Source organism: Lissotriton vulgaris, chromosome 5, assembly GCF_964263255.1.
Source record: "Lissotriton vulgaris chromosome 5, aLisVul1.2, whole genome shotgun sequence".
NCBI classification, from domain to species: Eukaryota; Metazoa; Chordata; class Amphibia; order Caudata; family Salamandridae; genus Lissotriton; species Lissotriton vulgaris.
The window spans coordinates 1,949,508,674-1,949,530,446 of record NC_141693.1 but is presented as its reverse complement, the minus strand read 5'-3'; positions in this window follow the sequence as shown (position 1 = coordinate 1,949,530,446).

The window sequence follows — 21,773 nt, the reverse complement described above, 5'->3', positions numbered from 1 at the left end:
CAGCATTGAGCATTGAGCGTTGCAAGCCTCTCTCATAAAGCGCAGCAGGAGGGCGCCCCGAATCATCACACTCAGGGGTTGAGTGCGAGGGAGAGGGAATCGGAGCGCAGGTGTCTGGTGGGTTGGTGGAAGTTCAGGCGGTGGTGGATGTATGCTGGTCCTTGATGGTGAAGGGCCTTGTAGGCGTGGACCAGCATCTTAAATTGACATTTCTTCTAAATGGGGAGACAATGGAGCTTCTCGAGGCGGGGGTGGGTCCATTTGGGGAGCTCGAGGATGAGTCTAGCTGATCAATTATGTATGGTCTGTAGTCTCTTCAGGAGGTGCAAGGTGATTGCTAGAATAGAGTGTGTTGCCATAGTCCATCCGGCTGGTGACAAGGGCTTGCAGAACGGTTTGTCTGGTGTTGATTGGGAGCCATTTGAAGATCTTACAGAGCATGCAAAGGGAGAGGCAGCAGGTGTAAGAGAATGCATTGATCTGGTTTTTCATGGTGAGCTTGCTGTCCAGGATAATGCCAAGGTTGCGAGCATGGTCTGTCGGAGTTGGTACTGGTCCTAGTTTGGTAAGCCACCAGGAGTCGTTCCACGGGGAGGTGTTGTCCTTGAAGATCAGCAATTCCATTTTGTCTGTGTTGAGTTTTAGGCAGTAGCTATTCATACAGTCGGCGATGCCCATTATGCACCTGTGGAAGTTGGCTTGTGTGTTGGAGGGATCTTCTCATAGTGTGAGGATGAATCAGGTGTCATCGGCATAGGCAATGATGTTTATTCCATGGGTTCTTTCGATGGTGCTCAAGGGGTCAAATAGATGTTGAACAGAGCAGGGATGAGGGACAAGCCTTGAGGGACGCCTCAGATGATGTTCTTGGCTACCAAGGGGAAAAGCGGTAGGCAAATTCTCTGGGTTCTTACTGTGAGGAAGGATGCAATCCATTTGAGGGCGTCTCCAATGTGATGAAGCCTCTTGATAAGGGTGTTGTGGAATACAGTGTTGAATGCTGTTGTGAGGTCGAAGAGGATCAGGGCCTCCACTGCTCCACGTTGAGGAGGCTTCTGATGTCATCAGTGGCAGCGATCAGGGCAGTTTTGGTGCTGTGGTTGGTGCAAAATCCAGATTGGGAGGGGTCTAGAAGATTGTTGATCTCCAGGTGTTCTGCGAGTAGGCAGCTGATGGTCTTTTAAGGGACTTTGGTGGGAAAGGAGAACAGAGAGAGGGGATGGTAGTTCTTAAGTTTGCTGGTTCAGTGGAAGGTTTCTTGAGAAGGGGTTTAACTTCTGTGTGCTTCCATACTTTGGGGAAGGTAGCTGTGGTTATGGATGAGTTGGAGATGGTGATGAGCTCACTGCTGATCATTTTGCTCCTGAGGTTAAAAAAATTGGGGTCAGGGGTCAGTTAGTGCTCCAGAGTCGACGGAGTTCATGATGGCTGCGGTGTTGTGTGTGGTGAGCTGGTACCAGGCGGTGGGCAGGTGGTCAGAGATAGCACCAGGGTTTGTATCCATGGGAACAAGGAGGCTGAGGTTGTCGGCGGTGGTGGGTTGAAGCTTTTGTAGATGGAGATCTTGTTGTGGAAGAAGTCCACCAGGGTGTCACAGAGTTCCTGAGCAGGGGTGGTGATGTTTTAGGTGGCTCTGGGGTTGGAGAACTCTCTGATGATGTTGAAGAGTTCTTTGCTGTGGTTAGTGCTGGTTTCGATGCAGTCATCCAGGGCGCTCCTCTTCTTCCCTTTCAGTAGTTGGTGGTATTGGTTGAGGCATGACTTGAAGGTGGCTTGGTCTGTGAGCTCCTTCTGGTGCGCTATTTTCTTTCTATTCACTTGCAGTTGCATTTCATGGTCCTCAGTTCTGTGGTGTACCAACTGGGCTGTTGTCGACGGGTCTCATGAGTTTGGTGGGCTTGAAGGGGCGACTCTATTGGCGCAATCTGTGATCCAGGCAGAGAATTTCTTGACAGCCTGTTTCAGGGTGGGAGGTGTTGCGGGAGTTGGTCCACTGGCTTCCTGATACTTTGTTCCAGCTGTGGTGTGAGGTGCTGGGAGGCTTGGTGGCAGTGTCCTGTGATGGTGAAGTGGACAATGGTGTGGTCTGTCCAGCTGAGCTTGGTGACATGGCAGTACTTCAATCTTTCGCTGCCGGTGAAGATGGGGCTCAAGCTGTGTCCTGCATAGTGTGTGGGGTCAGTGACTAGTTGGTTGAGGCCGATGTATTTCATGCTTTCAAGCCGGTTGGCATCATTGAGGTTGTCGAGGTAAAAATTTAGGTCTCTGGGGAAGATGTAGTGTTTGGAGTCTTTCTCAAAACATCATAAAGTTAGATGCCACATGAAGTTAGGAACACTCAGCCAATCAGGACACAACACACACAACACATGCAGTGGTTATGCGTTCCCCATGCCGACATCTGGACATGTTACCCTACCCACTGGCGCTCATTGCATCAATGCAAGGTTGAGACCAGCTTGCTTTTGTCAGCAGGTGCGAGGAATTTATGGATTTATGACTAGACCCACATTTCACTCCCAATATAGGATCCATGACATGTTTTATGATTCGTCGAGAAATGTATAAAAATACATTCAAAACGATTGTACTTTGAGACAGTCCTCTGACCCCAGCTCTGTAACTGTGCTCCAGGCTGTAGTGTTTGATTAACCCATTCACTGCTCATGACGAGCTCAGCTCGTCATGAGGCACGGTTGAGCTGTGCTTATGACGAGCTAAGCTCGTTGTTGTAACTAGGTTTATCTCCTTTTAGGTTGCTCAGCCAGTATGAGTGAGATGTCTGCATGGAGTGTTGGTGTGCGTGATGTCAGAGTGAATAGAATGTGCGGGTGCCTGGTGTGTGTGGAAGAATGTCAGTTGGTGAGTGAGGGCTGAGCAACATCCATCAAGCTCCTGGTGGGACCTAATATTTATCTTATTGAAACCAACTAATAAACATCATACTTGGATCAATTACCTGGCTACCTTCTACATTTTATCCTCTTTTACTACAACATTTTGGCGACGTTTGGAGAACTTACAGCGTGCTACATTCTATTTACAAGGTACCTTCAAGCAATACAAACCTAAAAGAAGAATTCAATTAAGGTAAAGGACTTTTAAATTACAAATATTTTCTTCATGCTACCTGGCACTCCGAAACCCCACCAGTGACCCCGAAATCGGTCGCCCTAAACCCTCTTATGTGCCAGGTCTAGCTCAAGTACTGTACTTTCTTTAAATTCTTTAAAAGATTATTGAAAGCCTGGGAATGACTGTTATGACTCTCACTTTCTGACTCCCAAGCATAAGGGAAAACGTTTGCTGCAAAGGGAAAAGAAATACAAGTGAATTCCATCAAAATACAGTGATTTGATACTGTTATCTACTGAGTCTGACAACCTTTCTTGCTACAAAAGAGCAAAATTCGCTTGTGGAAGTTTGAGAGCAAGGAATTTTTACAAAACTGTCCTATGAGTACCATACTGTTTGCTGCACAGAGGGAAATGAGTCATTTCTATTTCAAAAAGTGATTTCCTTTATAGTTTTATCGTGTGAAAGTCTGTATGAGGCATCTTACGTTTTTCCTAACTGCCAACTGCCTTTCACACGCAGAGCTCCTTCCTCGGTGAAAGCCATCCTGCTTATGATGACGTTTGAGAATCTTTACAAGTGCGTGCAACGTCATTACGATCTTTGCCTGCCATCTCTCTGACGCTCTATTGGAATTTCAGACAACTCGCTGCTGAAGACGCTTTGCTGCGCTGACGCGCCGAAAGCCATCCGGCCCAGCGTCAGAAAGCGTGCCGCCATTTTGGAGTAATCTCGTACTTTATTCTTGCCAAGCAGCCTTCAGCACTAATCGTGCTGTTTGTCAACATGCATTGTGGCTGTTAATAAAGTTATAATGATCGAGTCTCTTTCTGGTGCTATTTCTAGTGCTGCCTGCTCCTCGTCTTCATCTGGATGCTTTTCGGAAGCTCACTGATGACCGTACAGATGGATTTGCGCTGTGGAGACTTTGACATCTCCTTTGATAAATGACTGAGAGAGCAAGTTTTTCAAACCCTTATTCTTCGTGTAGGAAGCCTTCAACATCTCGGGTGAAAGGGTTCGCTCACCGGAGTAAGTACCCATCAAAAGTGAAATGAAAAAGGAAAAGCCTTTTGGACTAATTGCTAAGATGTATCGATCAAAATGGATCTACGGTGACAACTTTATTTATTTTAGTTTATTGTGTTTCAATGCTTCTCATATTGTACAGTGTTGACTATAATCTTTTCGCATCCTGTAAGTGGGTGTTTCGGCTTATTTGATTTGTGCTACATTTTTTTTTGACCTAGACACTCGTGAAGCACTAGCATTATTCTTTTCTCTGGTGTAGTTTACATAGGAGCTGGCTCTCTTTACGTTTCTTCAAATTCTTTAGTGTAGGTGGTGCGCACACCTTTTCACTATTGTTATACTACACTAGCAGTTTTGTTGTGCTCAACTTTCTACTCTTATAGTGTAATGCGTCTTGTTCCAATGTGTTTATGCTTTCTTGGGGTTGTGTTTCTACCCTATACGTTTTGATTTTATAAGCTGGAGTATTATACATTTATGCAGCATTTTGATGCTATTATGCCATAATTATTAAGCGTGCAAGTAGTTGTTGCTATATGTAAGGTTGTGCACTTATTCTAGGGTCCAGTGTTTACCCTATACATTTATTGCTATACGTACGGTTGTGCAGTTATTCTAGGGTACAGTGTTTGCTCTATACATTTATTCTTGGGTCATGTTTTTTACCCTAAATATTTACGCTACATTTATTGATGCTATTTTTATGCTCCTTTGTGGTGGGTTTTTACCCAATACATTTGCGCCTTAGGGCAACGTGATGTGTTCTTTTTCTCTTCTTTCCTTTTCTTTTCTTTTCTCTCCTAGGGAAGGGGATATGTGCCATGTTCTATAGTTTATCCTTTGCTTTACTTGTCCTTCTTTCTTTTTCTTTTCTTATATGAACTGTCCGCTTAATTGCATTCGTATCTTTCAAGATTTATATGAACTGTCCGCTTAATTGCATTTGTTTCTTTCAAGATTTATATGAACTGTCCGCTTATTTGCATATGTACCTTTCAAGTTTTTAATTGATTTATCTAATTGTTTTGTATTGCAAGCATTTCTGTTTTTCCCTGTTAAGAAAGGGAGATATGTTGTAACTAGGTTTATCTCCTTTTAGGTTGCTCAGCCAGTATGAGTGAGATGTCTGCATGGAGTGTTGGTGTGCGTGATGTCAGAGTGAATAGAATGTGCGGGTGCCTGGTGTGTGTGGAAGAATGTCAGTTGGTGAGTGAGGGCTGAGCAACATCCATCAAGCTCCTGGTGGGACCTAATATTTATCTTATTGAAACCAACTAATAAACATCATACTTGGATCAATTACCTGGCTACCTTCTACATTTTATCCTCTTTTATTACAACACTCGTCATGAACAATGGAGTTCACTAAGGATCAGCACAGGAGGGGAAAACCCCTAGCAGCCAAGGTGTTAAACCATCTGTCCTGTTTTGCCAAACTCCTCTTGTCTTTGTTTTTTCAAGGTAAATTCATATTCGAGCAAAAGTGTAGAGGATGGTTTCTTTATAAATGATGGCGATCTCACCCTTGCATTTGTTGATCTGGTCCTGAAGGGCTATCTTGTAGCCGTTTGGAGTTGAGGAGGCGATGCCGAGAGCGAATGCAGGATTGAGGCAGGTGTAGGTGAGGAAGACAGTGTTGTGGATCAGGGAGATGATGGTGTCCCAGATCTCAGTGGTAGGCTTGCAGAGTGATCGTACATTGAGCATGAGGCAGTGGAGTTGTTCCAAAGCAGTTGTGGTTGACATGGTCAGTTTCTTGGTGGTCGTTGTGCATGCGGGCGCTCTGGTGGTGCAGGAGAAGTGACAGTGTCAGCATGAAAAAGGGCCTACCGTTGACCATGGGGAAGTGCAGCAGCAGTTGTTGTGTGGTTTGGGGCCCATGGCTCGGAGCCCAATGGTGGTGTATCAGCGTGTGGTGGGGAGACCAGGGTTCCAGGTGCTGGGCGCGATCTGGACGCAGATAGGCTTGCATTTGGCATGCCAGTGGCGTGCTTGCTTCCCACATCCACTGCGCTTTTTACAAAAAACAGTGTACCCTAGTACTTGAGAGATCAGGGTAAGAATAGACATACACTAGATAGTTAGTATGTCCTTTGTCCAGCCGGACAGGAATTTATTTGAAAAATGCACACAATTAGAAATAAATCTTAGAGTAATGTCAAGAGGGCACGGCCCGTGACCCAGAGTGAACAAGACAAAACAACAGAATTCAGGCAAGAGCGAACAAGGCGGTCTGTATACTTGTAATCAGTTAACAGACTTGATTGCGTTTTAGGGTACCATTGTACAGAGCATTTATGAACATTTTAGGTACATATGGCACTGATGTGTCGACGCCGTTTCGATGCTGAAACCTTAGATACATGGCATCAACTTCAGGACAAGTATATAAATCATGTTTATCTTGGAAATTATTAACACTTGCCTTTCACACAAGGCTGGTTTCTGTCAAAGGACTGTTAATCCAGTCAGAAAGGACGATTTTTGGGCAGTGGGAAGCCCTTCAGTGGCGGGTTTGTGTAGGGAGAGATCCTGCGTTTCTCTACGAAGCCGTCTAAATCGCAGCTCGGGGTAAGCCGGTGGCAGAGTCGCGGTACGCGGCGTATCAGGCGATCCCCGCCTGATACGCCGCTACCGCGACTCTGGCTCCTGTCATTAGTGCTTTTGGGTTCGGGATCACATCCTATGCGGATGAAACACAAATTGTGGTGTCCCTTCTACCCGGCCTAGAATTGGGAATTGATACTGCTTTTCAATCTTGTATGGAAGCAGTTGGAAGATGGATGGCTGAAAACTTTCTAAAATTGAACTCGCATAAAATCGAAGTGATGTTGTTTGGGAACGATCCCAACTTCTGGACCCCCAACTGATGGCCGGCCTCTCTGGGATTATTCCCCTCCCCTTCCAAAAAGGTAAAGAATCTGGGAGTCCTATTGGATGAGAAATTGACTCTGAGGGCCATCTAACAGTCCTACTTTAGGAATACAAAATGTAAGAAGCAATCAAACCAGCACGGGACAGCGTAAGTAAATGCTAGGGAATAGTCGCCTCGAGGAGAATAAGGAGGTGAGGCAGGTAGACATAAACAGCTCAGGCAAAGAGCAAGAGGAAGTAAAAAGATCTAGATCAATTAATTTGCCCCCAGCATGCTGCCCGTACGTAGCTGTATCGGTGAATGTTCCACCACTTAACACGAGCATTATAGAAACGCATGATTCACTTAAAAATAAGGATGTTAACTGGTTTCACTGTAACTGTGACTATCCCATTAATTGTGCGGACCAAATTCTCACGACAAGGAGAGTTAACTGGATTGGCCCATCAAGCAAATCTTTTCAAGGGGATTGTGTAATTGCTAATTTCAAAAACCGCCATTACGCCCAGACAGTTTTGGAAAGAGTATACACTCGGACTATTAGTGATGAAAGTATCTCACTGCTACCACTTGGGATTTTCTACAGACACCTAAAAGTAGATAGATTCGTGACTTTAGACCAGAACCAGAGGAGATCAAACTTGCCTACTTCTACACTACAATACCCCTTTACCCCCACATCTAATAGATTTATGCCACTCTCATCTCTAGAGGAGATAGATTGACATAATTCCTTCCGCCATAATATAGGTATGATGGATTTGGAATGTACAAATTTACAAGGGGTTGCGGGGCAGATAGAAAAACTGCTGCCAGCACAGGTAGGCAGCTGCCTGGGGCTAATAGGCCAATGGAAGAGATTAGCCCTAGCAGTTTGCAAGGTGAACCCTTGGAAAGTTATGCGAATGGCTCACCCCAGGCAGTGACTGGCATGTCTAAAGCAATTAGTGATGGTCCGCTCCCTAGGAGTGAAGTGGCTAGTTCTAGAGAGGGAGTTAATGACCATGGGTATAGCCTAATTACATGGAATGTAGACGGGTGGAGTAAGAAGAAAGACTCACTAGGCTGGAAGGATTTTGTCAACTGTTATGATATACTATGTTTTCAGGAACATGTTAATTTTGAGGGGTTTGTCTCTTTTAATTTACCAGCCTTGAGATCTGCCGTCGGCAGAGCGAAAGGGGAGCTTTTAATATTTGTATCTGTCAAACTACCGGTTGAAGTTCAAATGTATAAAATAATTGGATGTCATTCCCAAGTTTAGTGGTTACATCATAAAAACGGCCGTAATGTGTTGTTAATCAACTTCTACAATAATTTGTTTGATTTTATACGACATAAAGTGGTTGTTGAACTGGAGAATGTATAAGATAATTTGTGCACCGAGGAATGTGTCAATTTTCATATTATTTGGGTGGCGATTTTAATATATCCATATGTCCTCTTTCCTCTACCAAGGTCTGTGGGTTTAGTAATGATTTATGCGACGACTGTGAGCATTTTTTGCATAACACCTATAGAGATATGTTGAATTCTGTTATGGTTAAATTTGACATGGAGGTTCTGCAGTGTGCAAAAGATGGCGAGGGTAATCCCCTGCCAACATTCACTGGCAGGAATGCCTGTACTACTATTGACCACGTATTGGCATCAGTAAACATTAGTGCTTATTGTACTACCCCAGAGATAGTAGATTTATTCTCTAGTGATCATAACTGTATCACTCTATCACTAAGTATCAGGGGACATAGAGGTCAAATAACCCAAACCATAGGAGACGACATAACCCCATGTAAACCTAGCGGCATTAGGATTAAGTGGAAAGGGGAAAACTCAGATGAGGTTTTAAAAAATATTGTTACGGCATGCCATACCGAGATTGTTGAATGTCTGGATGACTATGCCAACCCTTTGTGTATTTTTTTGCATTTTAGTAAGATAAATGGAATAATTGATAGCATCATGACCATAACTAAGGGGAAAAAACGAGTGCAGAACAAAGGGTGGTTTGATCATGCCTGCACCCAATCCCTGTCCCAGTTAAAGCAAGCCCTATCAAGCAGTAATAGGGACAGGCCGATTGTCAGTAACCTGAGATTAACCTACAAAGAACAATTAAAACGGAGAAAGAGGGAGCTCCAAGAAGAAGCATGGGGCAAAATAACAATGGCTGTGGATACATCCAACAGCAAGATGTTCTGGGATATAGTTAACTCCCCTTTTTTAAGAATTGAGGGTGCCCCTGATTTAACATTCCATGTTAGTAGCGAAGCATGGGTAGTACATTTTACTGGCATTTTTGACCCAGGGGTTGTGGTTTTAAGAGTCTCTAGGGATATAGATACCTGGCCAATTCTCCCTCTTAACATTACACTCGCACAGGTTGAACAATGCATTAGTAGTAGCAAGGGCAGGAAATCACCTGGCCCAGATGGCGTACCAGTAGATGCGTATAAAGCCATACCGGCACTCTGGGGTCCCATATTGACCAGAGTATTTAATGCTGCGATAATGAAAAGTGTCCACCTACATGGGGCGAATCCATAATCATTCCCATATTTAAGAAAGGAAATAGTCAAGTCAAGTCAAGTCAAACCACTTTATTCGATTACTTAAAATCATAAAAATATGCTATACATATGCAAAAACGTTAAAAATATTTGTAAAAAATGTATTATACAAGATAAAAATGCAATACAAATTCATTTAAAAAACATTAACAATCATTTCTAGATTCAAAGCAATTGATTGGAATACATTGTCATTATGTTAAGAGGATTGGATTTCTTGTACGGCTTTCTGTCTAACCCTCTTATTTCTAACAGACGCGACAAGAAAGCTGGCGACACAAAACATAGTTACCGGGGATTCCAACAGTTGTAAAAACAATAAAGCAGGTTTACACTGGATAAAATTCATCTTTTTCAGTAAGGGAAGGATAAACCTTTTCCTGGCATCATGGTAGGAAGGACAAAAGATCATAAAGTGCATGGTGTCTTGGCGGGAAAAATCATCACATTTGCACGGAGCGGCATCTTCGGGTCTACTCCAGCCCTCCAAATCCCAAAGTACCGTATAAATTTGGTTGAACCGGAATTTTGTCAATAGCCATCTATGAAAAGAATTTGTCACTATGGACAGGTAAGGTGACATCGCTAATGACAAAGTAACCAAAACATGGCCCCTAACCGATGGTTTACATAGTTCTACTGCTTCCCGCTCTGCCTCCCTTAACTTGATGAAGTTAATTTTTACCCACTCTAGGTCAGCCTTGCATAGAGATTCTGGATTGAAAAAGATCTCAGGTCGCCCCATATACATGGCTAACATTTTTATATAAGACAACCACTGGATTTCCTTCATATTGTCACGGTTGATACAGTCCTTTAAGATCTTGTGATTTAGGGAAAGATTCGGATTCAACCAAATTTTGATCCATAGCAGGATGGGGGGGTATTTTAATTATATCTGCTATGTAACCTATCCCCAATTCAAGATGGACAGAGTGGGTAGCTGTAGATTGCGGAAGGCCTAGGAGGGACCATAAACATTTATTTTCTTCTGTTTGGATGGGGTCGGGTTTGGTAAATCCCCATATTGATGCCCCGTACCTTGCTATAGATATGGTCTTGGCTTTATAGATTGCCAAGATCGCCTCATAGGGTTTCTCCCCAACCTTTTAGCGAAACCTAACACTGCAGCTGAAGAACTTCTCACTGCGTTTACCTTTATTGAGAGCTGTGGGAACCATGAACCCCTATCATCAAAAACTACTCCCAAATAGGTAACTACCTTCACTCTGGTGATTTCTTCACTGCCACAGTAAAAGGTCTTAACTTTGTTTTTTGAGACACCCGGTGACATAACGTGAGATTTGCCATTGTTTACCACCAGATCCAGGCTTTTCATAAAATCCCCAAATGAGTCCAGCAATCTTTGCAGGCCCAGCGGGGTCCTTGCTAATAGGACAGCGTAGTCCGCATATAGGAGCACCGGAACCGGTGTACCTCCCATGCGTGGAAATAGATCCGAAGCCAAAAGTTATAGGCCAAGTTCTCTCCTGGACTCATCTGTCAAGATTATGAGCAGGGTCTTGTTAGTTAGGCTAGAAGAGAGGGCTGAGGACAATGGAATCTTAGCTCAGTCCCAATATGGGTTTAGGAAAGGGCGGGAAACTTTGGAACAATGCATTAATTTGGACCTTTTGATAGGGAAATACATGTGTGCAAAGCAAGGGTCTCTTTTCCTTTGCTTTGCAGATCTAAGTATTGCATTTGACCTAGTAAACCATGCCCTGTTATGGCCGATTTTACTGGATCTTGGTGCCCCAGAGTCAATTATTTGTTTCCCTGTGAGGCTTTACACTAAATTATCTACATGTGTGCGCTATGGCCAAGAGGGTGAATGTACCTCTAAATTTAAGGTCAATTTAGGTATTAGGCAAGGTTGCGTCCTTTCGCCACTCCTTTTTACTCTTTTTATTAATGCAATTGATGCTGAACTTAAAATGATAAAGGCCGATGCACCCCAGGTGGAGGGCCAGGATGTACCGGTGCTGCTAAATGCAGATGACGCGGTACTCCTCTCAAGGACACCATTAGGCCTACAGAGGTTAATTGATAAGTTCACAGACTTCATTAAGGGCAGAAAGTTACAGATTAATAAATCTAAAACATATGCCCTGATCTGTGGCCCAAGTTCAGGAAAATCTAAACCCTTTTATGTAGACCGACAAAATGTTTTAACTGTTGAGAAGTTCTGCTACCTCGGTATAATTTTCACTAGTAATGGGATGTGGACACAGGAGGTAATGAATGTTAGGGCCAAATTGGCTAAAAGTGCTTACAGAGTTTTCAAATTTGCTGCTAAACTTGGGGACCGCCGAATTCACGATATGTTGCACATTTACCAATCTAGATGCACATCGATAGCACTTTATGGAGCAGGGGTTTGGGGTCACTACCGTTATGATGACTTACAAACAGAGGAAAACAAGTTTCTCAAAAAGTTACTCTGTTTACCCATGTCAGCCTCCTCCGAGCTAATACATAACGAAGTGGGGCTGGAACATCTGACGGACTTAATTGTGCTGAGACCATTGTTGGTATGGAGATCTATTTGGCAGAAGGAAGAAACTATCTTTAACAGAAGTATTATCAATGATTGCCTTCGCCTAGACAACTGTTTAAAGATCCCATGGCTCAAATATATAGTGTCAACATTTAAGGACACATTTAATATAAACATTATGGAAAACCCCAGCGGTGCAACTTGTAGTGTTTTCATTACACAACTATTATCCCCAAAAAGGAAATAAAACATACTTTTCTGCGGAAGAAAGCTCGTGATCGCCAAAATATAACTGGGCAGTTAACAACGTATAAGTTTTATACATCATATGTGGATACTGAGGGTTTTCAACAATACCTAAGTACGGTAACTAGAACTTCACACCGATTTGTTCTTACGAGAATGAGACTAGGTATTGTTCATCATTTGGTTGCATTCCCATGTATTAAAAAGTATTCTGCTGCCCCATGTCCATGTGACGGTGTCACAAAACAGAGCACTTTGCACTTTCTCCTCATATGTGATTTATATTTGCACCTCCGTATCGCTTTCCTTAAACCTCTGTACAAAAAGCACGGCACTTTAACTGTGAATGCTGCTATGGGTTTGCTGTTTTTATTACATGAGCCAGATATTTGTTTTTTTACGGCAACTAACATCCTAAGATCAATTGCTGCTAGGAAGAGTATGTTATTTTAGGATCTATGACGTTACAACGCGTTATTTTACAATGCAGACCGTTACAACGCAGTTTTTACAACGCAGGTACCATTACAATGCATGCCATTACAACGCATGTCATTACATAGCAGATACTATTACAACGCATGCCATTACATCGTAAGTATAGGTAAGTATATTTTTTTTAAAAAATGTAATAAAGTTAATTTAATTAATTTAAATTAATAAATATAATTTAAAAAATTTAAAAACAGTAATTAATTTAATTTAATTTAATTATAGTAATTTAATTAATATTAAAATTGTAATTAATTTAATAAATTTAATATAATATAATTAATGAAATATAATAAATTTATAAATAGTAAATAATATAATGTAATTTATTACAATAAATATAATTTAAATAAAATTAATATAATACTTAATATAATTTAATTTAATATAATTAAAGACATTTAATTAATTTAAAAATTGTAAATAATGTTATTTCATTATAATAAATAAAATAAATAAAAAAAGTAATTAATATAATTTAATTTAAGTAATGTAATTCAATTATTTTTTAATTGTAAATATTGTAATTAATTTAATTAAATTTAATTAAATTAATTTAATTAATTTAATTTATTTTAAGTCGTAATACCCCTGTACCCCAAAAACCAAACCTAGCCCTAAAACCTAAAAATACCCCTGTACCCCAAAAACCAAACCCAGCCCTAAAACCTAAAAATACCCCTGTACCCCAAAAACCAAACCCAGCCCTAAAACCTAAAAATACCCCTGTACCCCAAAAACCAAACGCAGCCCTAAAACCTACAAATACCCCTGTACCCCAAAACCAAACCCAGCCCTAAAACCTAAAAATACCCCTGTACCCCAAAAACCAAACCTAGCCCTAAAACCTAAAAATACCCCTGTACCCCAAAAACCAAACCCAGCCCTAAAACCTAAAAATACCCCTGTACTCCAAAAACCAAACCTAGCCCTAAAACCTAAAAATACCCTTGTACCCCAAAAACCAAACCCAGCCCTAAAACCTAAAAATACCCCTGTACCCCAAAAACCAAACCCAGCCCTAAAACCTAAAAATACCCCTGTACCCCAAAAACCAAACCCAGCCCTAAAACCTAAAAATACCCCTGTACCCCAAAAACCAAACCCAGCCCTAAAACCTAAAAATACCCCTGTACCCCAAAAACCAAACCCAGCCCTAAAACCTAAAAATACCCCAAAATTACTTAAAGTAATATATTAATATTTTATTTTATTTTAAATATTAATTAAATTAAAAAAATAATGTAAAATAAAATTAAATAAAAATAATATACTTACCTATACTTACGATGAAATGGCATGCGTTGTAATAGTATCTGCTATGTAATGACATGCGTTGTAATGGCATGCATTGTAATGGTATTTGCGTTGTAAAAGTTGCGATGTAATGGTAGTGTGTTGTAAAAGTTGCGTTGTAACGGTGCAATACCGTTATTTTAATATCAATTTTAATGACATGTTTGTTGTCAATTAACTGTAATGAACTATATATGTTTTAATGTTTTTATGTGCTTTTATGATTGTTTCACAATAATAAAAATAAAGCTTACTGAACTGAACTGAACTGACTCTGGGGGCCCAGGTCAACGCAGTAGTTTCAAAACAGTGCAGGTTAAGAAGGTAGTGCGTCTTCTTCTGTTGGGTTGCCGATAAACAGTGATCACAGCTTTGGTTTTATCGAGGCTGGACTATTGTAACATTTTATATTTAAATATTCAGCAACGGTTTTTGTATAACCTTCAGCTACTCCAAAGACTTCTTACAGGCACACACAAATTCTCCCCAATCTCAAAAGAGATAAAGAAATTGCACTGGCTGCCGGTGAGGAACTGGGTACAGTTTAAGTCCCTTTGTATAGTTTTTAAAGCATTGCAAGGGTGGGGTCCTGACCATTTAAGACGCCAGTTTTAGTGGTATAGACCATCAGGAACACTGAGGTCATCAGACTGCTAAACTGGTGGCAGTCCCACACATAAAAAAGCCCAGCGGGGCAGCAGAAGCTTCTCCCTATGCGCGGCTAAGGCTTGGAATGGTCTTCCATTCCACCATCTTCTTGCGTTTAGAAAGGGGCTGAAGACTTGGCTTTTTGATAAATAATTCCTTTCCCTAAGGCCTGCTAAATGAGAAGTAACGAGAGCCAGGATACCTCCGGGTAAGCCTGCGCTTTAAAAATCTCAATAACATAACATAACAAGTCTATAGCCTAATTTCAAGCCGTTTGAAGTAAACTCAAAACCGGTCAATACCAATAAGACATTAGGACACAAGATGCAACCAAAACCTAATCTAGAACAGACAGTACTCCCAAATGAGAGAAAAACAGATGATGACTTTCCACAACTTGTCAAATCCATTCCAGATATCAACATCGCTGCACCTTTCTCCCTAATGGTATTACAAAGGATATTTAATGTCGTTTCATTCATCATTGGGAGAGTAGTGTAATTGTGATTTCTGCATCAGGAACTTGCAATGCTGTTTCAGATCTTTCAACGGTGGGGTAAACCAAGGCACTGCACCTATGCTTGACTAGTTTCAAGGGGATAGAGTTATCAAGTGCTAAGGTAATCCATGTATTATACTTAAACACAATGTTGTACAAGAGATTCTAAAGCAACATTTACTGTGGCCAAATTTATAGATAATTTATGTCATGACCCTCTGAGCTGAGGTAGGTGGGGGTTACTTTGAGATGACTGGGAGGTGTTCCCAGGAAGGAAATGGAAATGGCGGCGTGGTCAGTCTTTACCAAGGGGAACAGGAACGAATGGTCACTAGATCTGGAGGCAGAAAGAATAGGTCCACAGTATGTAATTTATGGGTAAGATTAAAACTCACACAGTGTTTAATGGGGTTGCATTCCACAGTGTCTATAAGGGAATACATTTAAACATTGCATGCACCTATTATAGACTTCAAAATAACCTTTTACAGCATTGACAGCGGACTCTTGAGGCAAAAACTAGTTAAGTGTGGTAGCTCCCCAACTTTGCTACAGGCTTATGCAAGAATATATTGGTACAAATGAAAGTTAACAACAATACCACCCTCAAGAATAACATCTACACTAAGGGCAAAAACGACGCTGCGTCCTTGCATGGACATTGCTTAATCTATGTGTTGCCAATATCGGCATCGATTTTAAAAAACAATGACCCCCTGTCCCCAATAATATGGCTGCCATTGCACATTGATGATACGGTACTTTTAGATGACACCAAAAATGGGTTACAACACACATTAACTCTTCAGCAACAACCACTCCCCAGGGATGCCTTGTGGTGGCCCTCTGAACTTGGCCCTCCAACCCCCCTGTGGACCATTCCAAGAACCTCTGGATCATCCTGGACACCCCCTTCTCCATGAGCAGACAGATTGATTAGAGAAATGCCATCTACATCGGAAACCCGGCACATGCCCTACACCAGCTCCAAACCGCCCAGAAAGCTGCCACCAGATTCATCCTGAACATCTTGCGAAATAACCACATCTCTCCACACCCCATCAATCTCCATCGGCTCCCAGTCCAGGAAGAAGTCAGTTCAAGATACTCTCCCACGCCTACAAAGCTCCCCCCAATACAAGTCTAGCTTACCTCAACCACCACCTCAACTTCTACCAACCTACCACACACTTTTAAGCTGCGTCCCAGGCCAGAGCACACACACCTCACCTCAAGAAGACAAGAAGTAGAGGACATTCCTTCTCATACCTCTCAGTCAAGACCTTGATCGACCTGAAACATATCTGAACCTTCCCTTCCCTCATTGGCTTCCAAAGGAACCTCAAGACACGGCTATTCCAGACAAAACAGGCATGATCTCCTCTTCCCTCTTCAGGCCTGCCCTACTCAGCACCCGTATACACTCACAGGATATTGGCCACTCTCTACAAATTCACATAACATAACATTAAATGCACTTGGTGACTACTGCAAACAGGTTAATTCAGAAATCAACTACTCTGAACCAAACGTTGGAGCTACTGCCTGCCATGAAAAAACACGGCCTTGTGGAAATTGTGTGTTACCATTTAACAGTACCTCAAGGGCTCATTTCAATAGCCAGGCTGACTGTGCAACATCTTCATGATGTGATCGGTGCAAAGTTTGTGCATCTGCTGCATTATGGCCCCTAAGCATTTTCAGGTGATTTTGATTCCAAGCTAAACAAAACTCAAGGCAGCTTGTTTAGGCCATTGTTCCGACTCTTGTTCCACCAGCCAATTTGCCTTGAACTGCGGCTTCAGGGCCGATACCTTGCATCGAAAGTGTCCATGTCAAGGAATTGATCCAAGCTAAGAGCCTCAAACTAGGGCACAAACCAGGGCAACCTATGGCCAGAACTCAAGTTACCTATTCACGCTCAAGCAACCAGATGCACTCTCCACTCTATTCCAGCTCGATATGTGGTAGCCTGGGATGAGGCTCACCGCACCAGGGTATCCAAATGGTTTCAAAGAAAAACAAGTTCGATGTGTTTCAACTGCACATGGTAAATCACTTGTTGAGAATCGGAGTCACTGCTCCCTGGTGCCTTTAAGCGACAGCAGCACTCATCTTCCAAGGAGTCAACAGCTCACTTTATCATGGGACTAGAAATTAAACTAACCACCTTTGTGGTTTGGCCTTTCTGATTGAGAGGAGGCTGCAGAAACCTGGAACTAACAAATGACAAAACCCCCATGTGGTATTGTAAACGTTCTAGTAGCTGGGTGGGCGGAGTTAGTGGGCTGGGGGAAGAGGAGTATCCAGGGGATGGGCTAGGCAATTAGAGTAGGGACGGGGACCTGGGAGCACATGTTGAATAAAGCTCTTAGATACATAAAGAAGTAGTCTGTCGTTATTACGAGGAAGACACGACAACTGGCGACGAGGGTGGGATGCACAGCTTGCTGTCCCTGAATCCGCAAATGACATTCGGTCCCATTCCTAGAAATTGGGAAGGAAGACGCTGTTGCGACGCAGGTGCCCCAAGAAGAATTGCCGCCCAGAGAAGAGAGGCCAGCAGTTCGTATCTGTTCCGTGATTGGGAGATCGCGTAGAGCCCCAGCGAAGAAGCGCAGTCGAGCATTGGTGAAGTTTTAAATTTGGCGCCGGTACGCGCCTGAAGTGGTGAGAAGCTAAGAGGCCCGGCGTGGCATGAGGCTAGTACCACGTGCTACGAAATCGTAAGAAGTGTGAGATCAGGATGAATGCGTGGAAAAGTACTGAACAGATGAGATAGCCCGCCACGAGAGACCCTCACCCCAAAGCGTGCAAAGTGGCATGCGCGCGAAAAGCCGAAGTTTGAATTGCGGCTCAAGCATACCTGGTGAAGCGGAGTGACCGGCGAGAGACAAGCAGACGATTGGAGAGATCGTTTTGCCAGCGGTGTGGTGGCGACCGGTGAGTCCCTGTTGCAACGCATCGTGCGAAGAGTGCATGTCGTCGGGCATCGCAGAGTGAAAGCCGTCACTCAAGCGGCCATTTTGAAGTCAGGCAAGACGGGCAGGACCTCCCTGGTCAATAGTGAAGCGGCCATCTTGGAGTCAGGCATTCAGTTAAAGAAATTCGAGCACAGTAATGATCGAATAACGGACTGTACCAAGAGCGCATCACCCCGAGAGGCAAGACAAAGAAGGACACGAGTGTTTGTAGTGTTGCACAGAATTGCACAGAATTGCAGACAGAAAGTGTCACAAGTACAGTGTACCGACGAGTCACATGAATGAGGTGACCCTTTTGCATGAAGACAAGCCCGAGACATTCCAAGCCACACGGTAATGAACTGATGAAAACATGAATAACATGAGATGATTGCTCAGCGTGAATAAGGGCATCACTTGAAACTGTGAACAGTGAATCACACGACTGCACAGAGGCAGCGACAGAGTTCTTGAACAAGCACAAGACAATCCAAATGATCACACGTGGTCAAGAGAGATAGAGTGTTACAGGAAACAGTAACATTAGATAAATCATTCATCATGTCAATGCACAACTCACCACAAAGAGAAGCCAAGCCAATCCTGGTGGGCATGACCCACCTGAGGCCCCCAGAGCCATTGACTCTGAAAGCTGGTGGAAGCATGGGTCCACGGTGGCAGGAGTGGGTTGAAGACTTCGAGGACTACATCAAAGAGTCCACGGTGACGGTGGATGAAGATCAGTTGATTGCATTGTATAATTTAGTTGGAAAAGACATTAGCAAAGTGATAAAAGAACTGCCCCCGGCTGAAACCGGGACATATGCCAAGGTTTGTGAGGCCCTAAACAAAACGTTCCTGCACAAGCGTAATGTTGATTACGAGAGATATATGTTTCACCAGGCTCGTCAGGACCCAGAAGAGCTGATGAGCACGTACATAACACGACTTCGTGTGTTATCCCGATACTGCGACTTTGACACATTTTCCACTGAAGATGCCATACGGCTTCGAATCATTGACGGGTGTCAGTCTGAAGCACTTAGACGGAAGCTGCTAAAGAAAAGTCACAATCTTGTCGAAATCGAAGAGATGACAAGAGTGCACGATCAGGCCGAGGAGCACGCCAAGAAAATGGAGTCAGGGCGTGTAGGAAAAAGAGAACAGGCCAACCGGGGTCAGAATGTCTGATCCCGCCGGCGTTCCAGCGAAAGGCCCAGAAGAACCAGGCCATCCTCGCGGCACCAACCAGCCAGACGCTAGCGTCATGAAATCAGTTGGCACGACCAAAGGGTGGATCGTGCCAAGAAATGCTATAGATGTGGCTATGACTTTCCACATACAGACGCCTGCCCGGCGATGGGCCAGCAGTGTCGGAAGTGTGGGCGCCAGAATCATTTTGAAGTGATGTGTGGAGATCACCGACCTGAACAGGAAGGTGACGCCGCACGAGCGTCCCGGCCGGGCGCTCGGCGTCATCATGCGCCAGCAGTGCAAGATCGCACCAAATACTTGTCCAGATCATCAAACTCCAGCAGGGAGTCAAGACGATCTCGGTGGACCCGCAGACCGTCGTCAAGAGAGTCCCGGTCAGGATCCAGAGAACCTGAATACACGGATGAATACGTGAGCAAGGTGACCGACCGAGATCAGTTAAAGAAGTATCCCCGCCTTGACATCTGGGTAGGGAGTCACGCCGCCAAATTTGTGTTAGATAGCGGAGCGTCAATAAACTATATATCAGTGAATAATCAGTGAATGAATACAAAAAAATGAAGCCTCACCGCAGTTAAGCCCCGCTTACGTCCGGGTGTACACGTGGATGGCCAAAGAGCCGCTTACCTGTCTTGGAAAGTTTTCCGCGACACTTCAATACAAAGCACTGTCTCCTCAGCTTGCCTACTGCCGAGCGCCTTCGGCTGGTAGAAATTCTGTATAGAGGTGGTGATGACCCAGGCATAGTGCACCAATTCCCAAAGCTATTCTCGGGTCTGGGAAGGATGAACCAGTTTCAGATTAAACTTCGCATAGATGAATAAATCCACCCTGTGGCTCAACAACCCCGAAGGGTGCCCGGGCTTCTCCAACAAGCTGTCGAAAAGGAGATACAAGAACTATTGAAAGATGACATTATTGAGCGAGCATGTGGTCCTGTCCCCTGGGTGTCACCAGTTCTTATCGTCCCCAGGAAAGGGACGCCCTCAAGAGTACACCTGTGTGTGGATATGAGAGCGCCCGGCATGCACTTGGCGAGGAGCGCTCTGTAGGGCCCCATCTGAGTGACATGAGATGGACACTAAATAATGCTAAAGTGTTTTCCAGACTTGACCTCAACCGTGGGTATTCCCAGCTAACACTACACGACATGTCGCGATACATCACGACTTTTGTCACACACATGGGACTATTCCGTTACAAACGATTGAGTGAAGACATTCCTGCAGCAGCAGAGATACTGCAGGAAGCGGTTGGCAAAGTCATTCAGCGTATACCCAATACCCTGAACCACAAAGATAGCATACTAGTATATGGGTCCAGCACACAAGAACATGACAAGGCACTGGATAGCGTATGTCACGCTCTGGTGGAAGCTAACTTAACGCTAAACAAAGAGAAATGTGAGTTTCATTGTTCCACCCTCAAGTTCTCTGGGCACATTCTGTCGGAGGCTACAACAAAGGGTGCCAGTGACAAGGTGGTTATGGCTGATGACTTTTATGCAACTACCCTTCAACCCCGGGAGTCAGCCGACACTGGTGATCATGTGCCACGCTCTCTGCTTTCATCTCCTGCCACTGATGTAGCAGCAGCGGTAGAATGCTATCATCGTGTGGCAGATCAAGTCAAGTCACCGGCAGTTCCCTTGGAGGATGTTCAGCAAGCCACAGAGATAATACTGTTTTCAAAAAAATCTTATACTGTCTACGAAACAACCGGTGAAGAGACATTAACAAAGAAGGGGAGAATGATCCACAACTTCGGCAGGAACTGCAAGTGTTCCAAAACATTCGGAGAGAATTGTCTGTTACCCCTGACGGGCTTCTGTTAAGGAACCAAAGGATTATCATTTTCAGTAAATTACGTCAGAGAATCATCAATTTAGCGCACACCAGTCATCGTGGTGTGGGGGCCACCAAGAGAACTGTGAGAGAATGGGTCTGGTTTCCCTCACTCGATCACATGGTTGAACTAGCTCTGCAGGATTGCCTTCAATGCAAAGTAGTCAACGCTGGAGGTCCACACCAGCCTCTGCCAAAGACTGGACTACCTCAAGAGGTGTGGCAAGAACTAGTCATAGACTTTCATGGCCCGGTACCTTCGGGCCAGTATGTCCTCGTGGTGATGGACGAACTTTCCAGATTCCCAGTTGCTCAGCTTATCTCCTCCCCGAGTGTGCTCAACATTATAGCGATGCTTGACGAAGTCTTTGATGCATGGGGTGCTCCCAAAGGGCTGAAAACAGAAAATGGTTCCCCATTCACTAGTCCAGAGTTCGAGGATTTTACAAAGCAGCTCAACATTCACCATCAAAAGATCACCTCGCTGTGGCCACCAGGTAATGGCACTAGTGATCGGT